The sequence below is a fragment of the Eptesicus fuscus genome, chromosome 12 (genome assembly GCF_027574615.1).
Source record: "Eptesicus fuscus isolate TK198812 chromosome 12, DD_ASM_mEF_20220401, whole genome shotgun sequence".
Classification (NCBI taxonomy): Eukaryota; Metazoa; Chordata; class Mammalia; order Chiroptera; family Vespertilionidae; genus Eptesicus; species Eptesicus fuscus.
In genome coordinates, this window is record NC_072484.1 from 90,472,066 (window position 1) to 90,496,340 (window position 24,275).

Consider the following 24,275-nt stretch of genomic DNA (forward strand, 5'->3'; position numbering starts at 1 on the left):
CCATCTTCTGTTATTCATGCCCTTGTATAACCCTTTCCACTTGGGTATGGACTGTACTTGATGACTCTCTTCTAATGAATAAAATATAGCAAAAGTGACAGATGTCAATTCCAAGATAGATGAGAAAAAGATAATGGCTTCTGTCTGTGCACTTTCACTCTCTAACTCACCCTAGAGGAAGCCGACTACCATGTGATGAGGCAACTAGGTGGAGATGCGCACATGGCCAGGGACTGAGGACTGTCCCCAGGCAAGTGAGCCTGGGTGTGAATCACAGCTCAGTCTTCCCGTTAGACTGTAATGAAAACCTGACTGCAACCTATGAGAGACCTCGAGCTAAAGCGCCCTTCCGTACAACTTGTTCCTAAATGTTTGTCTTTTTAGCTGTTAAATTTAGGAGTAAGTTAGGATATAAAGAAGTGACTTACCAAAACAGTACAAGTTCTCAATGATTTATGAAAATATTTCAATTTCATTAGTAATTTAATAAAAACAAACCAAAATAGCAATGACCACTTTATATTTCAAATTGGATAGATAGAATAATTGAAATCTTCTATTCATTGCATTCCTAAAATAAACAGTGAGGGTTTGTGTCTATGTATATGCCTCTGCATGGGTATTCTAAAAATACAACAATTGGAAATTTGCATTTATTAAGTTACCTAAAGGGAAGAGGCGGATGTGAGTATGTGCATGTGGGTGTGTCTGGGATTGTGTTGTCACCAATGCACTCTGTTAATAAAAATAACTTAGGATTATTTCAAGATTTACTCATTACACCATACATCACTTGGATTCTATCTGTTACATGTGGTAGCCCAAAATAAAAAAAATTAAAAGTCTTCGGTTAGAGTTTCATATCTACCTACCACGCTTTAGCTTTACAGACCAGTATACCCAATTTTTCCTGAGCCTTAGTTCCTTTTTATATTGTTAGCATATCCACAGTTTTCTGCACAAGTTTGTAAAAACAATTGAGATACTGTATGTGGAAATACACTGTAAATAGCAAGGTGATATGTATACATAAGACATTATTGTCTTGTAAATTCTCCGATGTATCGGTGACTCTAGGACAAAACCATAATCCGTGAAGGTAGGCAACCTGATTTTGCCCTCCATTAATCAGTTACTGTTCTTGAGGGATTCAAATATCGAGTGAGCAGAGAACCCTACATTTCATTAAAGGCACAGGCCCCAGAATCCTAGTCTCACACAACAAGTCTCATCCTACATGGGTTAACTTCGAGATTTATCCTAGAGACACATATACATTTATTTCAGAAAGTTATAATTTGACAGGGTAGTCACCCACAGCTGCACATTTGGCCCTCACCACAACCCTGGCAGAGACGAGAACCGTTTTCATTTGGCAGGCGAAGTGACGAAGCAGATTGAGGAGGTTGCCCAAAGTCACATTCCCATAAAAGAGTTAGAACTCAACATCATTACGTCTCGGACAGTGTTCTTTGTTGTGTTTTTCATAAGAGTGCTTATAATTATGAATAATTGGCAGCAACTCTATGTCTAAGAATAGTGAGTTGTGTAAATAAATTATGATACATCAACAAAATAGAATATCTTGTAGCTATCCAAAATGATAATAAAGAATGACAGTCAACTGCAGGTTTGGTACATTCGTAAGTATTTTATGATCATTGTGATTATTTCTCCAGGAAGCTAGCAGCAGATCCAAAGAATTATGAGAGCCCTGGCTGCTGGTGTGGCTCAGCTGGCTGAGCACCATCGGCTCAATTCCCCATTAGGGCACATACCCAGGCTGAGGGCTCCTGGAGACAACAGATCAATGTTTCTCTCTCTCTCTCTCTCTCTCTCTCTCTCTCTCTCTCTCTCTCTCCCCCTCCTCTCTCTCAAAATCAATAAGACCACTTAAAAATTAAATAAAAAGAAATATGAGAATTAAAAAGTCAACTATAACTTTTTCATTTTTCTGTCTTTTTCCCACATCTTAGTCTTATTAGAATAACTTTAATATTTATACCCATACGTTTCCAAATCTGACATTTTCTCCAAAATGCCTTTTACTAGAAAACTTGAAATTTTAAGTAAACCACCTCTTTATTCCACCTGTGTGTTGGCATCTTGAGAGAAAATAATCTGCAGAGGAAGCCTTGCAGGAAGTATTTCTCCAAAACAGCACAGTTCCCACAAAAATCATCTGAAATTAGTCTTCTGAGAAAATGTACATCAAAAGATAATATTAGGAGAGAAATGCTCACTTTATGGTTAATCAAGTTGTTTCAATAGCTGAATTTAATGTGGATTTCACTGAAGAAACCTAAAATCTTGCTCTTAAATATCTATTATTTTATTTCAACACAGATTATTTTTAGTGGGTCTATATTTTCGCTAAAAAGGTTATTCTATTCACAGCTAGATATATTTCTGAATATGTCTAATTAGGAGACATCTATTCTTTCCACCTTTGTCATCCCTTTCCACACTAAGTGGACCCGTTTTCCCACCTAAAAATTCACAATCGACAGTATAAATAGCCATTCACCTTAAAATGGGGTTGACTGGTGAAATAGATTTCTAGACTAAAAAATAGTGGGAGGGAAGGATAGGGAGGGGTGGTATCTGCATTCTATATTTATAATGTTAATTTCTTCATATTCCCTTGGCTTTTAAATATCTACATGGGTGGTGCTATGCAAAAGGAAGGAGGAAGCAAGGGTGGACAGAGTCACATGTCCTTGAAACAGATATGACTTGACTTTGTAGCTCACATAATAACTGATAGCAGAGAACACTCTAGTTTTTGAACTAAAATGAGAAAAAGCAAGTCCTTTTAAACATTCCAAATATAAACTGTTCACCCAATTAAGAAAGTGCATTCCCTCCCAGTCCACAGTGTGGTCAGGGGCAGATAATTGCAGATGTCTATGTCAGCCTTGCAAAGAGCTTTCAAGAATCATTAAGCATTGGGAAGTTTTATGCAGCCTGCAAAGTGTGCCTTAACTGCACTGGCGCTTATTAAAACCACTCCTCCCCCACCCCCGACTCACTGCAGAGCCTGCGTATCATTGTCAAGGCCTGGCCACCATGTCACCGTGTTTCCGCACCAGATAATGATCTCCGAACCCTCCTCCACCCCCCCCAACCCCCGCCCAACGTACATTTCCATCAACATCGAAACGAGGGACGTGAGAACGCTTTCTCGGGGGACTGACATTTCCCCTAGGATGGTATCAGGACGGCATTAAAACAGCCATCTTGTTAATATTTGCTTTTTCATGTTGGACGACATGTGCCATGTAACTGATGTTATACAAATTGTCACGGGAAGACTCACTTCCCCTGGTGTCATGCAGATCCAGTGCCCATTTCACATCAAGCTTCTGTCTCAGTTCTGTGTTGCCTGTGCTGTGCCTTGTCCGTGCAGTTGAACATTTATTTTTCATGGTTTAGCCATACAGAGGACATGCTAGGAAGAAGTCATAAATAAGTAACTAAAGAAACAAACAGCCTGGCTGTGGTGGCTCAATGGTTGAGCATTGACCTATGAACCAGGAGGTCACAGGTTCGATTCCCTGTCAGGGCACAGGCCCTGGTTGTGGGCTCGATCCCCAGTAGGAGGTGTGCAGGAGGCAGCCAATCCATGATTCTCTCTCATCAGTGATGTTTCTCTCTCTCCCTTTCCCTTCCTCTCTGAAACCAATAAAAATATATTTTTCAAAAAAAGAAAAGCAAGAAACAGCTTCCCGTGCTGCCCAATGTGCCTTCCCCTCTGTGCTGACAGCTGGGCCACCAGAGGGCTCTGCCCGGGGGTCTTTTTTCAGAAGGTCATGGCTCTGTTTCGCCCTTGCTTGGTTGGGGTTTTTGGTCCGGGGCTTTCATGTATTTCTCCCTCTGGCAGATCTACCGCCTGAAGCTGACAGGAATCTACTGTTAAAATCCTAAGCTGCAGACATCCATTCAGCTCCAGCCGACATGGGAAAGACATGCCCTCCTGATGCTGGTATCTTCGCGTGTATTTCTCACACCGATTCGGTCATGAAATGGAGTCAGAACCCATGAGGCTCCCTCTTCCCGCAGAGGATATGCTTTCAGAACAACCAGGACGCATCCCAGTGGCCTCAGAACAGCCGTGGGTCAGGCACCGCCGGAGCAATGTCGCTGGGCAGCACCCAGGGCCACGCGGCCTCCTGCAGGGCTGGCCGGCCCCTGCGGGTCGGTGGGGAGGCAGCATTAGCATTCACACTGCACTGCCAGCACTGGCCATGGCCTGGCACTGTTTTCACTGGAACCCTATCTAATAAAAGGGTAATATGCAAATTAACCATCACTCTGTCACAAAGATGGCAGTGCCCATAGCCACAAGATAGCAGCGCCCAGTCCCCTCAGCCCTGCCTGAGTACCCCAGTCCTGGGGGGGCAGCCGCTGAGAGCGGGCAGTGTGAACCACCTGGCAGAATGCTTGCTTCGTCGCCGCAGCAATGAGGCAAGTGTTCCACCCAGGATGTGGAGGGCCTCTGGGCAGCGGGTGCAGAGCAGCCAGGCCCCGCAGAGAGCAGAGAACCATGGGGAGTAGGCCTAAGCAGTCAGGGCTCCAGGATTGGAGAAGGCTCCTCTGAGGGCTCCCAGATTGGAGAGGGTGCAGGTCAGGCTGAGGGACCCACCCCCTGTGCACGAATTTCGTGCACCGGGCCTCTAGTAATGACATATTCTCCTACTTCTGGGCTAGACATGAAACCTGCAAGGAACTTTGTTTCTCATTTTCCAGTGAGGTTTCTCTAAAAGCCATTTCTCAGATATCTTAGCAATTCACCTAATTAGAGGCAAAGCCCAACAATGAAATCCAACGCCTGGCAGGTGCTATGCCAAAGTGGGGTCGAAGGCCATTCCGGGCAGCGTCACGGGGAATGGCTGGGATAACGGCGGTGACAGCAGGAGAGAGGGTGATTCTGGTGGCTGAAGTGCTATTGGTGGGTTTTTCCTGAAGATTGTGACTGAGCAGAAGGAGCGGCTGTTTCACACATGTCGGATTTCCTCCAGGTGAGACTTCTGGAGGGAAGTGATGGGTCCGCGCTCACTCTGCAAGGTGGTCCATTCGGGAGGAGAAGGTTTCATCAGCCCCTCCCCCTGGCTGCGCAGCATCTTGCAAAATCCCTTACGGACCTGATGCCATCCGAGGGCACAGCGGAGACAGAGGAGAGTGGAAAGCGGCGGTGTGCTTTACGATGAGAGCCCTGCAAGCCGTTTGATATTCTTTTGGGGAACTCCCACCGCCTACACTCCCTTTAAAATGCAGTTCAGTTCGGCAGATCCATCCCTTAGACCACAGTGTAGGGACACATCGACAGATTAAAAAACAAACATTCTCAACTGCGGTCCCCAAACACAAACATCCATCTTCAAGACTCTCTGCTGCTTGTCTGGAGATCGGAGGAAAAATACATAATGTTTTCTTAGCCAGATTTCATCTTCTCTTCAGTCCATGGCGACTTTTATAGGTGAATTGCGATCTTCATCAGCACTTCCTGGGGTTCAAGGAGAGCTCAGACATTGTTTTTAAAGGTCCTGAGAGCAGTTTCCGCCGCTTGGGCTTCAGACCGAGTGCAGGGTGACAGTGGAAGGAAACCCACTCCTGCACAATGAGAAGCTGCCCAAACGATGCCCCGCCTGCAGGACGGATGTCACGTGCAAGGCCATCGGCAGTCTTGCCCCGAGGGGGCCAGCAGTTGAGTGGGCTATTTCTGGTGATGGCACTGAACAGGAGGCAGGCAGTGCCAGCGGTGATTAAAGAAGGGAAGCGCCAAGAGAAGGAACACACAACAGCTGGAAAATGTGTGAGAGGCCTGTAGACAAGGTTCTCACGTCTTTTGAAAAGTACCTTCATGAAAAGCTCCTAGTCACGGTTGGAACCCTATAAGGAATGAAGGGATAAAAGGCCACGGTACCTATTAAACCTCTCTTTCAAGATTTATGTCCAAGAAGCCCAGTAAGAAATGAAAGATATTTGAATGGAAGGTTTTTCCTCCCACGTTCAAGTCCTTTTGCAACGTGAAGCTTGATGTTCTCACAATGTTTTGGAAGGACCTACGTGACCCCATCCAACAGGAGAAGTCAGCGGCCATTAGAGTGTAAAAGCAGAACCTCAGATGAGAAGCTGGTGATGGGTCACTGAAACATACATGCACATGGGAAACGGGAAATGCAGTGGGACCTCATCAAGACGGCCCAGTTGTCACCAAAGTCAGAACACCTATGCACCTGTGTGTCTCAACCTGTGGTTGGGATCCCTGAAGAGACAAGAGGGAGAGGAAGGGGGAGAAAGGAAAAAAGAAAGAAGAAAGGGAGGGAGGGAGGAAGAGAGAGAGGAAGGAAACCTTAAAACACTGATGTAATTCTAGTTCACATTTACAAACTTATTTAATGTTTTTGCTGAAAAGGTGGGCTCCACGTTTTCCGAGCAGGAGGTGCTGCCCCGCTTCCCGTGGCGGCCCGGCCACGCCTTCAGTCTGGCTTTATGGGCTCGCAGACCATACTGACGGTCAACTCAGAACACCCGCCACAGCCGAAGGGAAACTCCTCAGGATGCCTGGTGTTCCCGGTGGGGCTGGAGGTGACCTTGTGAAACTTTGCCCACCTTACATCACCTCGCTGGCTGACAGTCCACTGGGAGCCCACAGCACCCGCTAGGTGAGGTAAGACTCAGGCCCACCAGCTTAGATCGAGTGACTAGCCCTGTGTGGCAGCTGTGGCCGAGTTGCCCACATTAGGCAAAGAGGGAAATGCAAATCTTCTCAACCAGAAAAAGACTGTGTCAAGACAGGGAAGGGAAGGAAGAGGTCTTTGTCGCAGGTGGCACCTTCTGAATTACACTGAACTGTGGTTTTAACAATACAAATGCTAGTAACAGATTTCCTTGCATTTTTATCATAAGCCAGCTTGCTATCGATTGCGGTGCTTGGGGTGTCTTTCAACTGCCTGTCAGAACCCCTCCTTGCTAAAGTTCGCTCATCACCAAAACCTTTGGGACACGCGGGTGTGGGGAGATCATCCACCGCAGAGTCTGGACTCGGAAAGTGCTGCTGTAATCGGTCCTCTTTTTTGTTGCTGTTGTTTGTGGCCATTTTTTTCATCAAAAGGGACAGCCAGTTCCCAGAGCTGACAACGAGAGATGACATCTTTTTTCTTCGTCATTTCTGATAACAAGCCATTTTCAACTCCTGGACACTAAGGGGCTGTACAAAGCAGGGTAAACAGAAGGACAAATAAAGAGGCATCGGGCCGTACTGTGCTGGGTTTCCTTTCCTGTAATAATGTATTTGCCAAGGTAGATGTGCAGGGCATAATCCATCAGGTCTCCAAGAGACAGAGGATGACTTGGAAGGGCGATCTATGGGAATGGAAAATCCAGCCAAGCATTAATCTCTTATGTGTACATGACTACGTATGTACAATCAACGTTGACTTTGGCCATTCTTTCATGTACAGTATTGCGTCTGATGTAACTTCTGCCTGCTCATGGGAGCAAAGAGCAGAACTCCAGGACATTTTTTGACATGATTCTAAGCAGAGATATCACTTCCCTATTCAACTCACTAAAATTGAAAGTTCCAAGTGTGCCAACCCATCAACACATGTTTTACATGTGTTAGTCCCTCAAATGTGATGAAACTTAGAAGCCTGCCATTAAAAAGTAAAGTCTTCAAGTGTGGGCATTCAAAGTCCTCTTGTGCTTAAGCTAGCCTTAACCTGAAACAGCAAATGATCTCCAAATTCTTGCAGATTTAATAAAAATTGCAATTACATTGGAAAGTTTAATGGTAGTAACCTTTTAATTTAGGAGAAGGGGGAAGAAAAGCATTTTCCATTTGAAAACATAAAGAATCATAAACAAAGTTCTCAGACTCCTAGAGCAAAAATGTTGCTTCCATACGCTGATATAAACTGCCCATAAAATTAGTCATGTGTTACTATGCAACATGCTGTATGCTTTCTGAGAAGACTCTTTGGTAAACTTGATCAAGAACATTAAGTATGAAAATAAGCAAAAAAAAAACATTTAACTTTGCTGGAAAGTCATTAAATAAAATATTCATCATCTCCCATCATTTTTTAAAGAGGCCTAATGTTCACATATGGCATGAAAGCTATGCGGATAAAATGGATCAGCTCTTAAATGAGTTGGAGGAAATTCACTCGTCTGCTTTCCCCTTTACAAGGAAGCTACTGGAAAGGACCCTCTCCACCCAGGATTGCTCAGACTACATTAGTTGGAGGTCATTTAGAAGGCAGCACCAACTGTATTACCCTCTTAATGATGAGCAGCATGAAAGTATTCTATTTCATGAGAAATGGCAGATCAAATACATAGTTTTCATGTAAACTCTTACACAGTACCTCATTCAGCATGATTTTTGAATTTCTGGAGAATATTCTAAAGAAGTATTTTTTTTAGATGACACTGAAGCTTCAAATTGGCAGACTATAATGTTTGTCAAATAAAACAATAAAAGAAAATATGAAATGAGTAACTATTTCAAAAATACTAACCTAATACTAAATTTTCTGAATGGAAAGCACACCTTTATCATAAGGGCCAACAGCATCATGACTAAAGGAGAGAGACTGTGGCCTCCTCTGGGGATGGTGGTTGGCTCTCACTGTAACCAGCTCTTATTCCACCCGCCTCTGTCTTGTCATTGACTCCTGGGACCTAGGCTTTGAGAAGATCACATCTGTGAGGCAGAGTGACCACTTACCTCAAGGAGTACCAACAACAAACAATTAGAAGCTTGGCTCATAGGAAATATGTAAGAGCCAGATTCATGGAGACAGAACAGAGATTGTCAGGGGTGAGGGGAGGGCAATAGGAAGTTAGTGCTTAATAATGACAAGAGCTTCAGTACAGGATGATGAAAAGGATTTAGAAATAGTAGTGATGGTTGCACAACCTTGTGAATGTAATTAACCATCTAATTCTACACTTAAAATATATGTGTATATGCATAACCCATGGACAGACAGTAGGGACATGCTGGCCTGGGGGAGGGAGCAGGAGTGGGTGGAGGGAGCTAAAGGGGGGGAGGTAAGGGGGACATCTGTAATACTTTCAACAATAAATATACACTTAAAAAATAATAATTTACCTGGCAAATTTTAAAAAAAGGTCCATGATTTGTACTTTCTCATGCTTATTTTCTTAGAATATTCTTATGATAGGCTCACCATTAAAAACTACATTTCAACCTAAAATGTCAGTGGACTGTGTTATATTACATAGTTCCAAAAGAATTTATTTTCTACTCCTTTTATATGGTAGATGAATAGTAGTTACAGGTGCATATGACACCATCCCTGGCGTAGGAGGTGATGGAACTCTGCGTAATAAGGAAAACCAGGAGTCTGAGAAACACCTGTAGGCTTGGCCAGGGCATTCCCAGCTGCGCCCCTTTTAGCAAATAGAAATACAGATCAGAGCAAGGCCTCTCTAATGCATCCATTACTTTGGAGTTAAAATTATACAACCTATCTCTGTAATTACATTCATTTCATTGTATATTTTAATATACAAACTAGTGGCCCGGTGCACGAAATTCGTGCACATTAAAAGGGAATTAATGAGAGGAAATAATTTAATATTGCTATTTTCCCTTTCTCTAAAATAGAAGTGTCAGAGATGAAAGAAAATAGGTAAAATGTATATGAAAATGTCCCTCCTGTCAGAGTCAGGGGTGCGCTGGGGGACCCAGAGTCAAATACCTGCCCACCTACATGAACCTCGAAATCACCCAAGACCCAGACCTTGCCAGCCCCACCCCCATCAAGCCCCGCTGGGTGGGGGGTGCGGCCTCAGGTCCCCTGGCCCCTGCACAAGGGTGCAAGGGCATGAGGGCATGATGACCATTTGCATATTAGCTCTTTATTATATAGGATGATACCTACCTGCATTTTCATTGTAGAAACTTGTAACATTAGGAAAAGCAAATACCCTCTCCCCTCCAACTACTGAACACTCCCCAAGGCCACTCCTCAGAGAAAAGTACTGTCTTCAGTTTTTTTCTCTTCCAGATATCAAGGCATACTTGGGGGTTACTTACAATGTTATGTTTGCCTGATGAATTCTATGGAAAGCTACAACAAAAGAAGAACCTGTTATATTTTGAAAGTCTGCTACAGACACTAGATGTTTTATACACATTGTCTTAATTAGTATAGCAAAGCTTCAAGGTGTAGATGGCTATCTCTTTTTAAATATGTGGAGGTTGAGGAGGAGTTCAAGTATATTCCTTATGACCTCACAGCTAGTAAGTAACGGAATCAAACCTCCCTGATCTCAAACTCGTTGTTGAACTGACCCACAGTAATCTGAAGGGCATGCTAGAGGAAGTGGCTTATGACAAGAGCCTGTTCTGCCATACGATGGCCTAAACTGAGTATGGAGGGTGGGCAGGTCAAAGAGTATTTATTGCACTCACACCATAGCTTCACGTCCAGAAATGCCTTCCGAGGCATTAGCTGTTTCTGTCTACAGACCGATTTATGTTGAGCATAGATTTCTGCAACATTAACAGTGGTGACTATAGAGTAGACATTGCCTATAAATCCAACTTCTTCGTCAAGCCAGTGATAAAAAAAAAAGATAGAGAGGGCACACATGGATAGGAGAAAACAGTTCTATTTTATATCTCCAATAGAGAAAAGAAAATGTAGAGGTACTTTCCACTTAGCCAGAGGCGGCTGAGGCGTTTAATCCTGCTCATTTAACTGAGAAGATGATATCTTATCTAGTCAATGAGAAAATACAACGGGATTAAACCTAATCGATTGCCCTGTGATTCTCAGATTTGCACCCCTCCCCGCTGCCTGACAGAAGCTCTGACCTCTCTAATGGGGGAAACAGTGATCCAGGACACTCCGAGCAGCCAGGCGTGAGCACGGAATGGAAGCAGACCTGCCTTTGATTTTTGTTTGTTTTTTTAGTTTTTTTTTTAATGAAGCAACTAACTGAACAAGCACAGCAGGGTCACAAATCGGATTCATCGACAGCCGAGTCATCTTGACACTCATGGTAAGAGAAACCATGTAACTAAGACGTGAAACAAAGGTGTCCACTCTATTCGAACAGTGTCCCCAAATACGAACGCTTCCCCCCTGGCCTCCACTGAGCCCTCCCAGGTGGTTCCCGTTAGGAGTGTGTGCCTTCCGCTCACTGCACAGGGAATCCCGAGAGGAGAGGGCGTTAGCCTGCCCGGCCTGGGTCCCTTACACGGGACAAAAATCATCCCTCTCCGTCCTGCGATGGCCCACCCTTCACTTACCACGTTGAGTGACTCAAACCGAAACACAAGGTAACAGGTGCCGCTAGACCAAAGGAGAAACGCTGAGGATGCTGGGGAAGCGTGTTAATTAAAAGAAGGAGCGCATGTTTGTGAATGGCACTTATCCTAAGTAAGTAGCCATAAAGATATTTGCATCTACTTGAAACTTTAGATGGGTGAGGTAGTGTGATGACTAATTCAGTACCCGATGCTTTAGCTATTATTTGAATACTTTGTTTTTTAAAATAAACAACAAAACCTGTACCATAAAGGCTTATTCTATAACAATTTAGAGTGATCTATTATTGAAATGATTATCTTAGGATAGATGTGTTACAGAAAACCGGAGAAGAACCAAGCAACGCTTAGAGAGATGGAGTTACATTTATTACGCGCGGGTGCAGAGGAAAATGTCTCTCAAATTCTGGGCCCCAACATGGAGGGATTTTCCCTATTTATATGTTTTTACCTTCTTTGTCTCCCAAATATGGGGTGTTTCCGGCCCCCTTTGCAAGTTCTTAAAGAGCCCCTATGTGCAGGGGCCTTGAGACCTCAACCAGAGGCCTGGCCTGGTGCCAGCACTGATAACTTCATCCGGGGAAGGTTTAATGGCCTCTCTGAAGTGGGAGTAGTCTCATTTTCCTTATTATTTAAGCAAGCAAGCATTTACAGAAGCCAAATAGCAGGGTTAACATTTCAAACAGCAGTTTTTATAGAAGATGGATGCTTCAGATGCACAAATCCTTGTCCCTAGTCCTGACTGCTCACTCTTTAGAGAGTTCTCTATTGCGTGTGCCCTGAGAGGCCTGGGAATCATCTGTCCTCTCTCCAAGGCCCCAGTTGCGTGGCGTGAGGGAGTGAGCGGAGGGAAAAGCTAATCTCTGTTCTCGGTGCTCCATCCAGAAGTCCTCTCTCCACCGCCCTGCAGGCAGCACGCAATGCAGAGAGCCCCCTCTCCCCCCCCTCCGGTGTCCCTCCTGCAGCACAGACACGCGCTCAGCCTCATTCTGAGCAGAGCCCAGGGCTGGCGCAGGGAAGAGGAGCATCTGAAAAGCTGTCAGAGGCCAGGCCGTCTCTCTCACCCAGCATCTAAAACCTTTTAAAGAGCCGCCTGCACCAGGACGGCAATGCCTTGCCTGGCAATTAGCAGAGGCCTGGGCTTTGAAAGGCTTTTAAATGCTGTGATGAAAGGTCCTCCCACAATAGGCCCTTCTTACCTGGGGTGCAGGGCACAGCCCCCACCCACTTCTGGGGCGCCTCTGCTGAGCGCTTCTCAGGGGGCCCCTCAGGAAGACTGACAGCTCGGATGCACCAGACACAACATCTCCCTGTGGCTTGACAGCGAACGCCACCCCAGCTCCTATGGACACGCCTCTCTCGCTCACTTGAGTGGACGAACAGCAAACTTCCAAAGTGCCTTCGGTTTGACTCATGCTGATCAGGAGTGTGTGCAGGGGCACCGTTAAGGCTTTGAACGCAGAAAAAGAAGGCCCTCTCCCTTCGGTCACAGGCCCCAAGGGCTGCAACCCTCAGGAGGTGCCCACATGCACGCCTGGCAGTGCCTGGGCAGAGGGCTCCTCGGAACAGATCCGCCCAGCGCCTGCCCCGAAAGGGAGGGCACCGCACCCCCTTTAGGCAGAGAAGCAGCGGCTGAAAGGACTCATTGTTCTCAAGCAAAACCTGCTCTTCCCAGCATCTCAGAGATGCCAGCCACACCCGTGCCCCTGCGGCCCCTCGCATCGCCTACGCTGGCCTTTCCCTCTGTCACTTAGCAGGAGGGGCCCATGCTATGATGAGCCATTGGAAGTGTTAAAGGGGGACACGGAAACCAGCTTCGCAGTCCACATGCCAGGCCTGATGCTCTCACACCCGTTAACACCTGTGAACTCTGCTACAAGGAGAAATACACTGCGTGGCCAGATTATGATGACCTCTGAACGCATAATAATCTGGCCACTCAGTGTATATCATCATCTTACCTTATAATAGACAAATATGCAAATTGACCGCACCTTCGCTACGCCCAAGCCACGCCCACCAACCAAGCCACACCCACCAACCACGCCCACCAGGAAACCGTTGCAGGGACGCTGGGTGCGGCCGAGCCCAAGGCCGGGAAAGCTGCCTGAGGCTTTCCCGGCCTTGGGCACCAGCGGGGAGCCTGCGCCGATCGCAGGAAACCACTGGGGGTCGGCTCCTGCGATCGGTAGCAAGGACGCTGGGTGCGGCCGAGCCCAAGGCCACCGCCCGGGGCCAAGCCCCGACCCTGAAAGAAGGCAGAAGGTGGTGGCCACAGCCAAGGCCTGGGTCCCCGGTGCCGGCTGAAAACTGGTGCAGGCAGCCAGGTGAATGAAGGTCTATTGCACGAATCTTCGTGCAAACGGGCTACTAGTATATAATAAAAGGCTAATATGCAAATGGTCCCCTCGACCAGGAGTTTGACCAGCAGGCAGGCCGGCCAACCACCCATGTCCCCTCCCCCTGGCCAGGCTGGCTGGACCCCACCCATGCACGAATTCATGCACCGAGCCTCCAACATATATATATATATATATATATATATATATATATATATATATATATATACATATATATATATATATATATGTATGTATATATATATACACACACACACACACACACACACACACTGAGTGGCCAGATTATTATGCGTTCAGAGATCATCATAATCTGGCCACTCAGTGTAGATGCAACCAGACCGCAGCTGACCCACAAGCCGGTTAGAATCGAACCCAAATGGCCATCACTTTCCTTTGCTCGGTCTCCCAGCGCCCAGGCGATACAGTGCCATTCCCCCTCCTGCTCCCAGCCCCCCAGACTAAGGCGCCATTTCCCATCCTGATTGGCTCATTCCAGAACTTTTCTAGGCCAAACTGATTTTCTGGGTCCGCCTGCAGATTGCTGAGTTTCCTTTGCTCCGTGAGGTTGGTATTTAGGAGCCAGTGAGCATTCCCGTTAACATTTCAGAAGATGAATTTTGCCCTCCGGATGAGAGGGAACTCGGAGTCAGAAACCCTGAGGCTTTTCTCTGTGTTTGCTTGTTAGAGTGTTCTCCCTCCTGTGACAGACTCATTCCTGACCGCATTGGTAAGCTTGGAACTTTCTCAGATTCTCCATTTTTCAGTTTTCATTTATGATTAGATAAAAATTAGTACCATGTTTTCTTTTCCTACTAATATATTTTAACAGTGGGCTTTTACGTCCAGCTGGGGAAAAAACACCATCTTATTGAAAAAAAAGTGACATCAATTTTTTCATGACAATTTTTTCAAATCTCAGAATGTGAACTCAATTCATGTCTCCTTCCCTCGTTTCCTTTAATATATATGCACAAACAGCACCTACTCTGCCGCCCTGTCCTTTAACAGCTGTGGGAGTAAAATAGCCAGAAACTTTATCATTTGAATAGAAAGATGGAAAGTCCATCATTTTCAATTACTCCCCAGAGAATCTGCTTAATGGCTGGCTCTCTGGATGGCTTTGATGTCGGAGCATTAAGCGGACCTGCCTACCGGTTTTAAAATGTCACAAAGCGAAGACAGGAAGGACCCGGCCCATCACCCAGGAGACTCAGACACGGGAGACAAAACCTGGGAGTAAACCTGTGTCTTCACAGGACAGAGCACAGCCCGGCAACAAGGCATATTCGTGACCCTCCCTCTTCTATTTCCTCCTCCCGGCGATGGAGAGGATGATCACTAGGCTTACGTCCATTGCCGACCAGCCACATTGGCTGCTCAAACTCCGGTTCCTGACGGAGAGGGAGCCAATGACTGGCCTGTGGGTCAGAGGTCAGCAGCACCAGCCCCTTCTCCTCAGACAGACACACCCATGTGGGGGTCTGAGGCAGGAAAGTGACAACAATGGGAACAAGGGCCCAAGCTCTCCCCTCCCCTTTCCTCCCAGCTGGGACATTGTGGGCAGGACTCCTGCTGCCCACCTGCTCCCTGCTGTGACTGCAGTTGAGACAAACAGAAACCGGGCTCTCCCCCTACATGGGGAGGTCGTGGGTTCCATTCCCAGTCAGGGCACATACCTAAATTGTGGGTTCGATGCCTGGTTGGGGCATATATAGGAGGCAACCAATTGATGTTTCTCATCAATGTTTCTCTCTCTCTCTCTCTCTTTTCCTCACTCTCTAAAAATCAACACAAACATATCCTTGGGTGAAGATAAAAAAAAAAAAAAGAACTCAACCTGATTTGGCAGCCATATATATTAACCTACAAGTGAACAACAGGGTCATTATAATATCATTATAATAAACTTACAGTTCCGGGAGCACTGACAGTGAAACTGCTCTGGGAGAGGAGGGGAGAGGATGAGCTGCAAACTTAACATAATGCTTTATTCCATGCTACTCTCCAAACTTTTTAGGAACAGATACTTAAAAAATATTTTCAAAATATCTGTATAAACCTTTATTATATAATTGTGCAAGTGAATACACTGCAAAAAACTAAAAAACAAAAAAACAGAGGACAGGATAGCCTGCAACACACCCCATCACCCCACCCATGTCAGAAGCTGAGATCCATGCTACCCCCACCCCCTTACCTTCTACCCGGGTCCCGTTGAGGTGTCTCATTCTCTGAGCTCACCTGCTCTCCTTTCTCAACTGCATACTTCTCAAGTGCTTTAATAAGTTTTCTTTATTTTGCTAAATCTTTGTCTCCACCTCAAATGCTTTATTTTTTATAATATTTTTATTGATTTCAGAGATGAAGGGAGAGAGATAGAAACATCAATGATGAGAGAGATTCATTGACTGGCTGCCTCCTGTATGCCCACTCCTGGGATTGAGCCCACAACCCGGGCATGTGCCCTGACCAGGAATCCAACCATGAACCCCTGGTTCATAGGTCCACGCTCAACCACTTAGCCATGCTGGCCGGGCCTCAAATTCTTCCTTGTCTGGTGACAAGGATCTGGGCTTTGCTACGTGACTGGGGCCTCCCTCGGCCTCCCAGTGCCCTCCTGCCTCAGGCTTACAAAAGTTGCATGAATTTTTCTTGTTTCCATTTCCTCTTTGTAAAATTAACATAATGTTTTATTCCATGCTACTCTCCAAACTTTTTAGGAAGAGATACTTAAAAAAATTTTCAAAATATCTGTATAAACCTTTATTATATAATTGTGCAAGTGAATACACTGCAGAAAACTAAAAAAAAAACAAAAAAAAAAAAACCCAGCTGATATCTATAGAGTGAAGAACCAACAAAGTATTAAAAATATTCTATTGACATTCTTATTGTCAGATGAATCAGTTGTGCATTTAAACATTGATTATATGCAGGTGAGCACATAAAAATACTGACCAATACTAAGTTCATGTTTTCAACTTTTAAAAAATTTGAAAAATTCTTGTGAAATTTCAAGAATATATATATTTTTAAATTTAACATCATGTCTCCAGTTAAAGAAAAATCACATGCTTAAATTATAGCATTAGATTGGAACCATACTATAACAAACTTCCAGAATATACTATCCAATAAAAGAGTAATATGCAAATTGACCATACCTCTGCTACACCCACAAACCACGCCCACCATCCAATCAGGAGTGAGTATGCAAATTAACTCAACAAAGATGGCTGCCACCACTGAGTGAGCAGGAGGTTTGGGTTTCCGTGGCAATGGAGGAAGCCAAGCTTCCTGCACACACTGGCCAGCGGAGGCCTCCACTCAAGGCTACAAAGTTTCAATTATAAAAGATAAATAAATCCCAAGAAAAATGGTGGCAGCCACAGAGCTGGAGAGAGCAGGAGGCTTGGGTTGCCCTGGGTGATGGAGGAAGCCAAGCTTTCTGCCTGCCCTGGCCTGCCTTGGCCTCCGCTCAAGGCTACAAAGTTTCAATTGTAGAAGATAAATAAATCCCAGATACCAGGGCCTCCACTTGGGTTGCCAGGGGGCGTGGCCAGCCTACAAACCACCACAGGCCCCTCGCCCAGGCTGCCCCATGCCCCAAGGGAAGCCCCACCCTGATCTGGGACACCCTTCAGGGCAAACCAGCTGCCCCCCCACCCCCACCCACGTACACAAGGCCTCTCCTATCTAATAAAAGAGTAATATTCAAATTGACCGTCACTCCAACACACAAGATGGCTGCCCCCATGTGGACACAAGATGGCCACCACAAGATGGCCAACAGGGGAGGGCAGTTGGGAGGGACCAGGCCTGCAAGGGAGGGCAGTTGTGAGGGAACAGGCCTGCAAGGGAGGGCAGTTGGGAGGCACCCAGGCTGGTAGGGTAGCTGTTAGGCATTAATCAGGCTGGCAGGGGAGTGGTTAGGGGGTGATCAGGCTGGCAGGCAGAAGCGGTTAGGATCGGGCCTAAACAGGCAGTCCGACATCCCCTGAGGGGTCCTATATAGGAGACGGTGCAGGCTGGGCTGAGGGACACACCCCTGTGCATGAATTTCATGCACCGGGCCTCTAGTTTAAAAATAGAAACCAAAAGCATGGTTGATGAATCTAGTCTATACCTCGTCCACTGACCACTGGGAGGGGCTATTCCTAGAGTGGCTTCCGAGTATGCCTGCTCTCTTTCTGGGATGCTTGCTGGCTACAATGTGGTAGTTAGGACTTGCTCCAGAGGTGACAGTATGACACAGAAGGTTTCATGGCAACATCTCTGACTTGTGACCATAAGAACTTCATGTGGATGCTTGATCACCTGAAACCTAATGAGATTAACCATCGTAAGACCAACCCAGGAGTTCTGTCGGTGAATGTGGTGAGTATGGAGAATGGGGGGCAGCAAGGAACTACATTGGACTGGAATATCACAGCCTGGAATATCACCGTTCAGCACTACTGTCCACCTGGGGCCAAAGGTCTAAATATATTAACCTAAACCCCCGTCTCTAGACCACAGATCTGTAAACTACAGTCTACAGGCCAATGCTTACCTGCTGCCTGCTTTTGTAAATACAGCGTTATTGGAACAGACTCACTCTCATCCACATGCTGTCTCTGCAGCTGCTTCCTGGTACCCCAGCAGAATTGAGCACTGTAGTCAGGATAGCCTGCAACACCTAACATATTTACTATTTGGTACTTTCCAGAAAACGTTTGCTGACCCCCTAGGGCCTAGGCCAAACTCTCCAGGGAAACTCAGTGTCAGAGCCTAAGGAGGAACGACTGGCTGTGCTAACAGGATGGGCAAGCATCCCGGAAAGAGAGCATGCACTCAGGGAACCCTCCTTTCCGTCACGTTCTTAAATGTTAGGGTAAGAGAACTCTATTGCTATGTTAGGCTACTCTGCACATTAGGTACTGTCACAGGTAACGGGGAGCGTGATGGGTAGGCATGGCAGAGAGAGCCATGAATGCGAGAGAATCACACACATGGAACAGATTAAACGGCCTGGGTTTTGAAGAATGAAGAGGGATTATACAAAGAGGAAGTAAATGATTTGATGAGTAATCCTTGGCAGAGGGCAGAGCATATGGGAAGCACCTACTGGAGTTTGCGAACACTGCCGGGGAGCAGCAGGGTGGGGAGAGGACATGGAGCAGCGGGTGGGAGAGGACATGGAGCAGCAGCGGGTGGGAGAGGACATGGAGCAGCAGCAGGTGGGAGAGGACATGGAGCAGAGGGGAGGGGAGAGGACATGGGGCAGAGGGGGGGGAGAGGACATGGAGCAGAGGGGGGGGAGAGGACATGGAGCAGAGGGGGGGGAGAGGACATGGAGCAGAGGGGGTGGGAGAGGACATGGAGCAGAGGGGGGGAGAGGACATGGAGCAGAGGGGGGGAGAGGACATGGAGCAGAGGGGGTGGGAGAGGACATGGAGCAGGGGGGGGAGAGGACATGGAGCAGAGGGGGGGAGAGGACATGGAGCAGAGGGGGGAGAGGACATGGAGCAGAGGGGGGGAGAGGACATAGAGCAGAGGGGGTGGGAGAGGACATGGAGCAGAGGGGGGGGAGAGGACATGGAGCAGAGGTGGGGGGGACAGGACATGGAGCAGCAGGGGGAGGAGTGGACATGTAGCCAGGGCCGGGGCACCGGGACCGAGAAGGGCAGAAGGTCTCAGGTGATGTGCTGAGAGGTCTGAAATCTGTCCCAGAGCAAACACTCTGAACATGCCACTGCGTCATCAAGGCGTTCCTTTCCTTTTTTAAAGGAAGAGGACAACCTTATCTATATCGCATGAAGACAATCCTCTGGGGTGTTTGGGTAATAAAAATGGGAGAGAACATTACAGAAGTGGACACCAGCTGCAGGTCTGGGGAGAGCTAAAGGAAGCAAGAGCAAGGCCCTGAGGGTGCTGCCTTGGACACAGTCCAGGGTCTGGAGAGACATTTCTTAGGTAAAATCAAAACAGGACATCAGGCCCATCCGTGTGGCTCAGTGGTTGAGCGTCGACCTGTGAACCAGGAGGTTACAGTTCGATTCCTGGTCAGGGCACATGCCTGGGTTTCGGGCTCAATCCTCAGTGTGGGGCGTGCAGGAGCCAGCTGGTCCATGATTCTCTCATCAGTGATGTTTCTATCTTTCACTTCCTTCCTCTCTGGAATCAATAAAAACATATTTAAAAAAATACAGCACATCTGTAACTGTGGAAATAATGAGGTAAAAGGAAACTTAATTGAAAGATGGCTTAAAGAGAAGTAACACTGATTTATCAAGGCTTTCTTTTTCCAAATTTCCTTAACTCCAAAAGGAGTATCAAGTTCTGAGGGAGACACTGATTAAATAATGTTTCACGAGAGGCAGACAGGGGCAAGGTCGCTGCAGTGGAGAACAAGGAGTGCCGCTGGGCACACAGGGGGGAAAGCAGAGAACCCAGCACCGGGGTCAGACACCTGCTCCCACGGGCTGGAAGGAAAGGAGGTGTCTCCAGCAGCGGGCTGAGGAGGACACCAAAGACACCCGCCCCGCTTTGCTACGTGGAAGTTCAGCGCAGGCAGATGTGGGAGAAGTGGTGCGGCAACACGCCCTAACACTTCCCAGTGCCACGTAGATCGGGCAAAAACACTGCTCCAAATGCAAACACCAACAACGGGCACTTGGTGTATGATCTTTCCAATGTTAAACCGCCAATAACATTATAATTTTTAAAATTTTACTCAAAAAAGGTGACCTGATAATAAAAAGCAGTAGCCATTTTATTAAATACTAGAGGCCCGGTTCATGAAATTCGTGCACGGGAGGGGTGTCCCTCAGCCCAGCCTGCACCCTCTCCAATCTGGGATCCCTCTCACAATCCAGGACTGCTGGCTCCCAACTGCTCGCCTGCCTGCCTTCCTGATTGCCCCTAACCACTTCTGCCTGCCAGCCTGATCACCCCTTAACCACTCCGCTGCCAGCCTGATTGATGTCTAACTGGTCCCCTGCCAGCCTGTTTGCCCCCAACTTCACTCCTCTGCCAGCCTGGTCACCCCCAACTGCCTTCCCCTGTTGGCCATCTTGTGGTGGCCATCTTGTGTCCACATGGGGGCAGCCATCTTGTGTATTGGAGTGATGGTCAATCTGCATATTACTCTTTTATTAGATAGGATAGAGGCCTGGTGCATGGGTGGGGGCCAGCTTGTTTGCCCTGAAGGGTGTCCAGGATCAGGGTGGGGGTTCCCTTGGGGTGTGGGGCAGCTTGGGCGAGGGGCCTGTGGTGGTTTGCAGGCCGACCATGCCCCCCGGTGACCCAAGCAGAGGCTCTGGTATCTGGGATTTATTTATCTTCTACAATTGAAACTTTGTAGCCTGGAGCGGAGCCAAGCCTTCTGCTCGCTCTGTGACGGCAGCCATTTCTGTTGGGATTTATTTACCTTCTATAATTGAAACTTTGTAGCCTTAAGCGGAGGCCTTGGCTGGCCCAGGTGTGCAGAGAGCTTGGCTTCCTCCATCACTGGGGAAACCTAGCCTCCCTTCTGCTCTCTCTGTGGCCACAGCCATCTTGGTTAGGTTAATGTGCATACTGGCTCCTGATTGGCTTGTGGGCGTGGCTTGTGGGTGTAACAGAGTGATGGTTAATTTGCAGATTACTCTTTTTATTAGATAGGATGACAACTATAGAAAAGTAAATACATATAGCAGCCAGAGAAATCACTATTAATATTTTGCAATCTTCCTTTTTTCACAGAAAAGGACACCCTACCAATGTTGTTTTGTTTTCTTCTACTTTTTATTTAACATTTTACTTTCCCATAGGATTACGTATATGTTTGTCCAAGTCTTCCAGTTTACTATGCTTTTCCTTGTATTTTAAGCTAAAATTGGCTCAAACATCAGAGTAGGAAATTTAAGTAATGCTCTCTATATTTCTAATACTCTGGGAGGTTATTTTTCTCTAGGACAACCAGTTCCTGCTCCAATGACTTCCTGCATTGTCTCTGCGTGTGGCCAGCCGGGGGGTAGGGGAAAGGCGGGGGGGATCCTTTTCCCAGGCGATGTTGCTCGGACAGCCTCTAGCAAGTCTAGGTCAGAGGCTTCCCCAGCTCAGCACCGTGAGGAGGGTGCTTTCCTGGAGGTCCGGCAGGACAGAAGGCAGCACTGTCCTGGGGAGGCCCAAGAAGAGACGGAACCCTGAGTACTGGACATTCAGCTCCTGAACTCCCCTCGACCATCACGGCGTTTTATTAACCAGCACCAAGCTCTTCCCCATAGGCATTCTGCTGCCTGCCCTGTCAATCACACTCTACCCCTCCATGAAGATCAGTAAGTCACCGCTCCCTTGCTGAGGAGCGTCTGCACCCGAGCATCAGGCAGACACAAGGAGAAAGTTTAAGCATAATCTGGTAAGCCCAGGAACTGATGTTCTTATGGCTGCTTTGGGGGTATCAGAGAAGAACAGCTAGCCCAGCGTGAGTGGGAAGTCGGACAGGCAGCTGGTCACCCCAGACCTGAGCCTGGTTAGGGGAGCAGCATGCTCAGGAAAAGCGAGGAGGAGAGGGGACTGCCAGGCCGCCAGAGGGAACGGGCTTGGTAAGGAATCAGACCAGACACAGCTGGGGTTCCCGGGGAGCTGACGTCAGCTGAGAGGCCTTAGTGTGGGGAAGCGAAGGCAATGACGGCTCGGGAGGCCTGCCTTTTGAGAAGACCTGCGCCTTCTGCTGAGGACAGACCACCATGAAGAAAGTTGATTTGCTGTTGTTAATGCTCACCCAGGGATATGTTTTCCATTGATTATTTTAGAGAGTGGAAGCGCGGGGAGAGCTAGAGAGAGAGAAACATCAATGTGAGAGAGAAACATTGATGTGAGAGAGAAGGCTGCCTCCTGCACATGCCCCAACCGGGCCTGGGATTGAGCCTACAACTGAGGTACTTGCCCTTGACTGGAATCAAACCCGGGACCCTTCAGTCCTCGGGCCAGCGCTCTAGCCACTGAGCCCAACCGGCTAGGGCTTGAGAAGAAGCACCATGTCCGCTGCACCCCGTGCGATATCTGAGGGAAGCGGGGCTGGAGGTGAGTTGGGAGCCAAAGCAGGCGCGACTTCAGACAAGAGATGATACCACCCGGCACTGGGGCAGCGTGGCACCTGGAGAGACAAGTCAGACGGGACACCCGAGGGCTGTGCGACGGGCAAAGCCGGGAAGGTGTGGGTGAGCGGAAAGAACTCAGCAGGCAATGGGGGATGGGAGGAATGAAGTTGACAAAAGAGTGGGTAATTTCCTTCCTTGGCCAGGAGACCACGGAACTGGCCAGAAAGGTGGTTTCTTTTGCCTCCATCTAGGATGCTGAAAGGATTTTAGTGTAGTTTTTTTCTTTCTTTTTTTTTTAATTGATCTCAGAGAGGAAGGGAGAGGGGGAGAGAGAAACACCAATGATGAGAGAGAATCCTTGATTGGCTGCCTCCTGCACGCCCTGCACTGGGGATCGAGCCCACAACCCAGGCATGTCTCCCGGTTCATGGGATGACACTCAACCACTGAGCCACACCAGCCAGGTAAGAAATTTTAGTTAATTTGAAGCCCTTTTCAACCATTTAAAACGTCATTCCTCCCTTAATGATAATCTCCAAAAAAAAAACCACCAAACACATTTAAACGTTGTTGTTAGCGGGGTAACAATGGCAAGAGCATGCTTTTTCCTGAGACTTTCCTGTTTAATCCTGTTTGTGTGACAGCACGAGTCACTCACGCTGCTGGGCACCCTAGGGCTGAGGCAGCCTAGTTAAACACCCTTACTCCGCCCTGGTTCCGCCACTGCTAACGGGACCCGGCCTTACCTGTTCCCTCTCATTCCTCCTTACTTTTTCCGAGAGGAGAGATGCCTGGAGCACTGTCTGTGCTCGTACCGTCTCTTCTTTCAACTTGATATATGTCTCTGAGAAAACTTCCATAAACTAGGTTACAGAAGCCACCTCAGAGGTAAGAGCCGGTGGAAGAGAGCGCCCAGAAACACGGCCTTTGGAAATGCTCACCGCAGCTCTTCTGCAAACAAGAAGTTGGTCTCGGGTCCCAGTGTAACTCCTCAGCAGAAGGATATCAGCGTGCACTTTTTAGAGGCAGAACTCACAACTTACCATCACAGTAAAGCTTGTCAAACTCACAGGCCGCCTGCGGCCCACAACAAATATTTTTTCGGCCCAGCCAATGTAACGGTATGTAAGAAAGGTTTTAATAAAAATTTCATAACTTAATTTTTACAATATCCTGTTATACATCATCATTAATAACGAACTACAACGTTCGCTAATGGCTGATGACTATCATCATGTTGCATTCATCTCCCTTATGCGCCTTCGCGCACATTTCTCTCCACTAACACCAGCAGCGAATATTGTAGCAGCCGATGGCCACGCATTAGCCTTGGACTCACTTGTGCACAACAGGAAATATTTCGCTTTCAGAGAACAAGAAAAATGGGTTTGTTTGCGTTACGCTTATTAATTTGTGCCATTATTCAGTGTCTGGTAAGTTAATGTTCAAGAAAAAATATTAATTTTCATTCAAATGTTCTATTATTTCATTAACTCATTTATTTCAGCATGTCCTATCGAAATAAACCTATGT

General features: G+C 47.1%; 1 long non-coding RNA gene across 1 annotated transcript in view; it reads right to left on the minus strand.

Moving 5' to 3' along the window:
• Positions 1-19,782: 19,782 nt before the first annotated feature.
• The window catches only part of LOC129150891 (uncharacterized), a 129,881-nt gene continuing 125,388 nt past the window's right edge, over positions 19,783-24,275 (minus strand). Inside the window, exon 3 of the long non-coding RNA XR_008557674.1 lies at positions 19,783-19,833. This is a non-coding gene — a long non-coding RNA (uncharacterized LOC129150891). The remainder of the gene's footprint in view (positions 19,834-24,275) is intronic.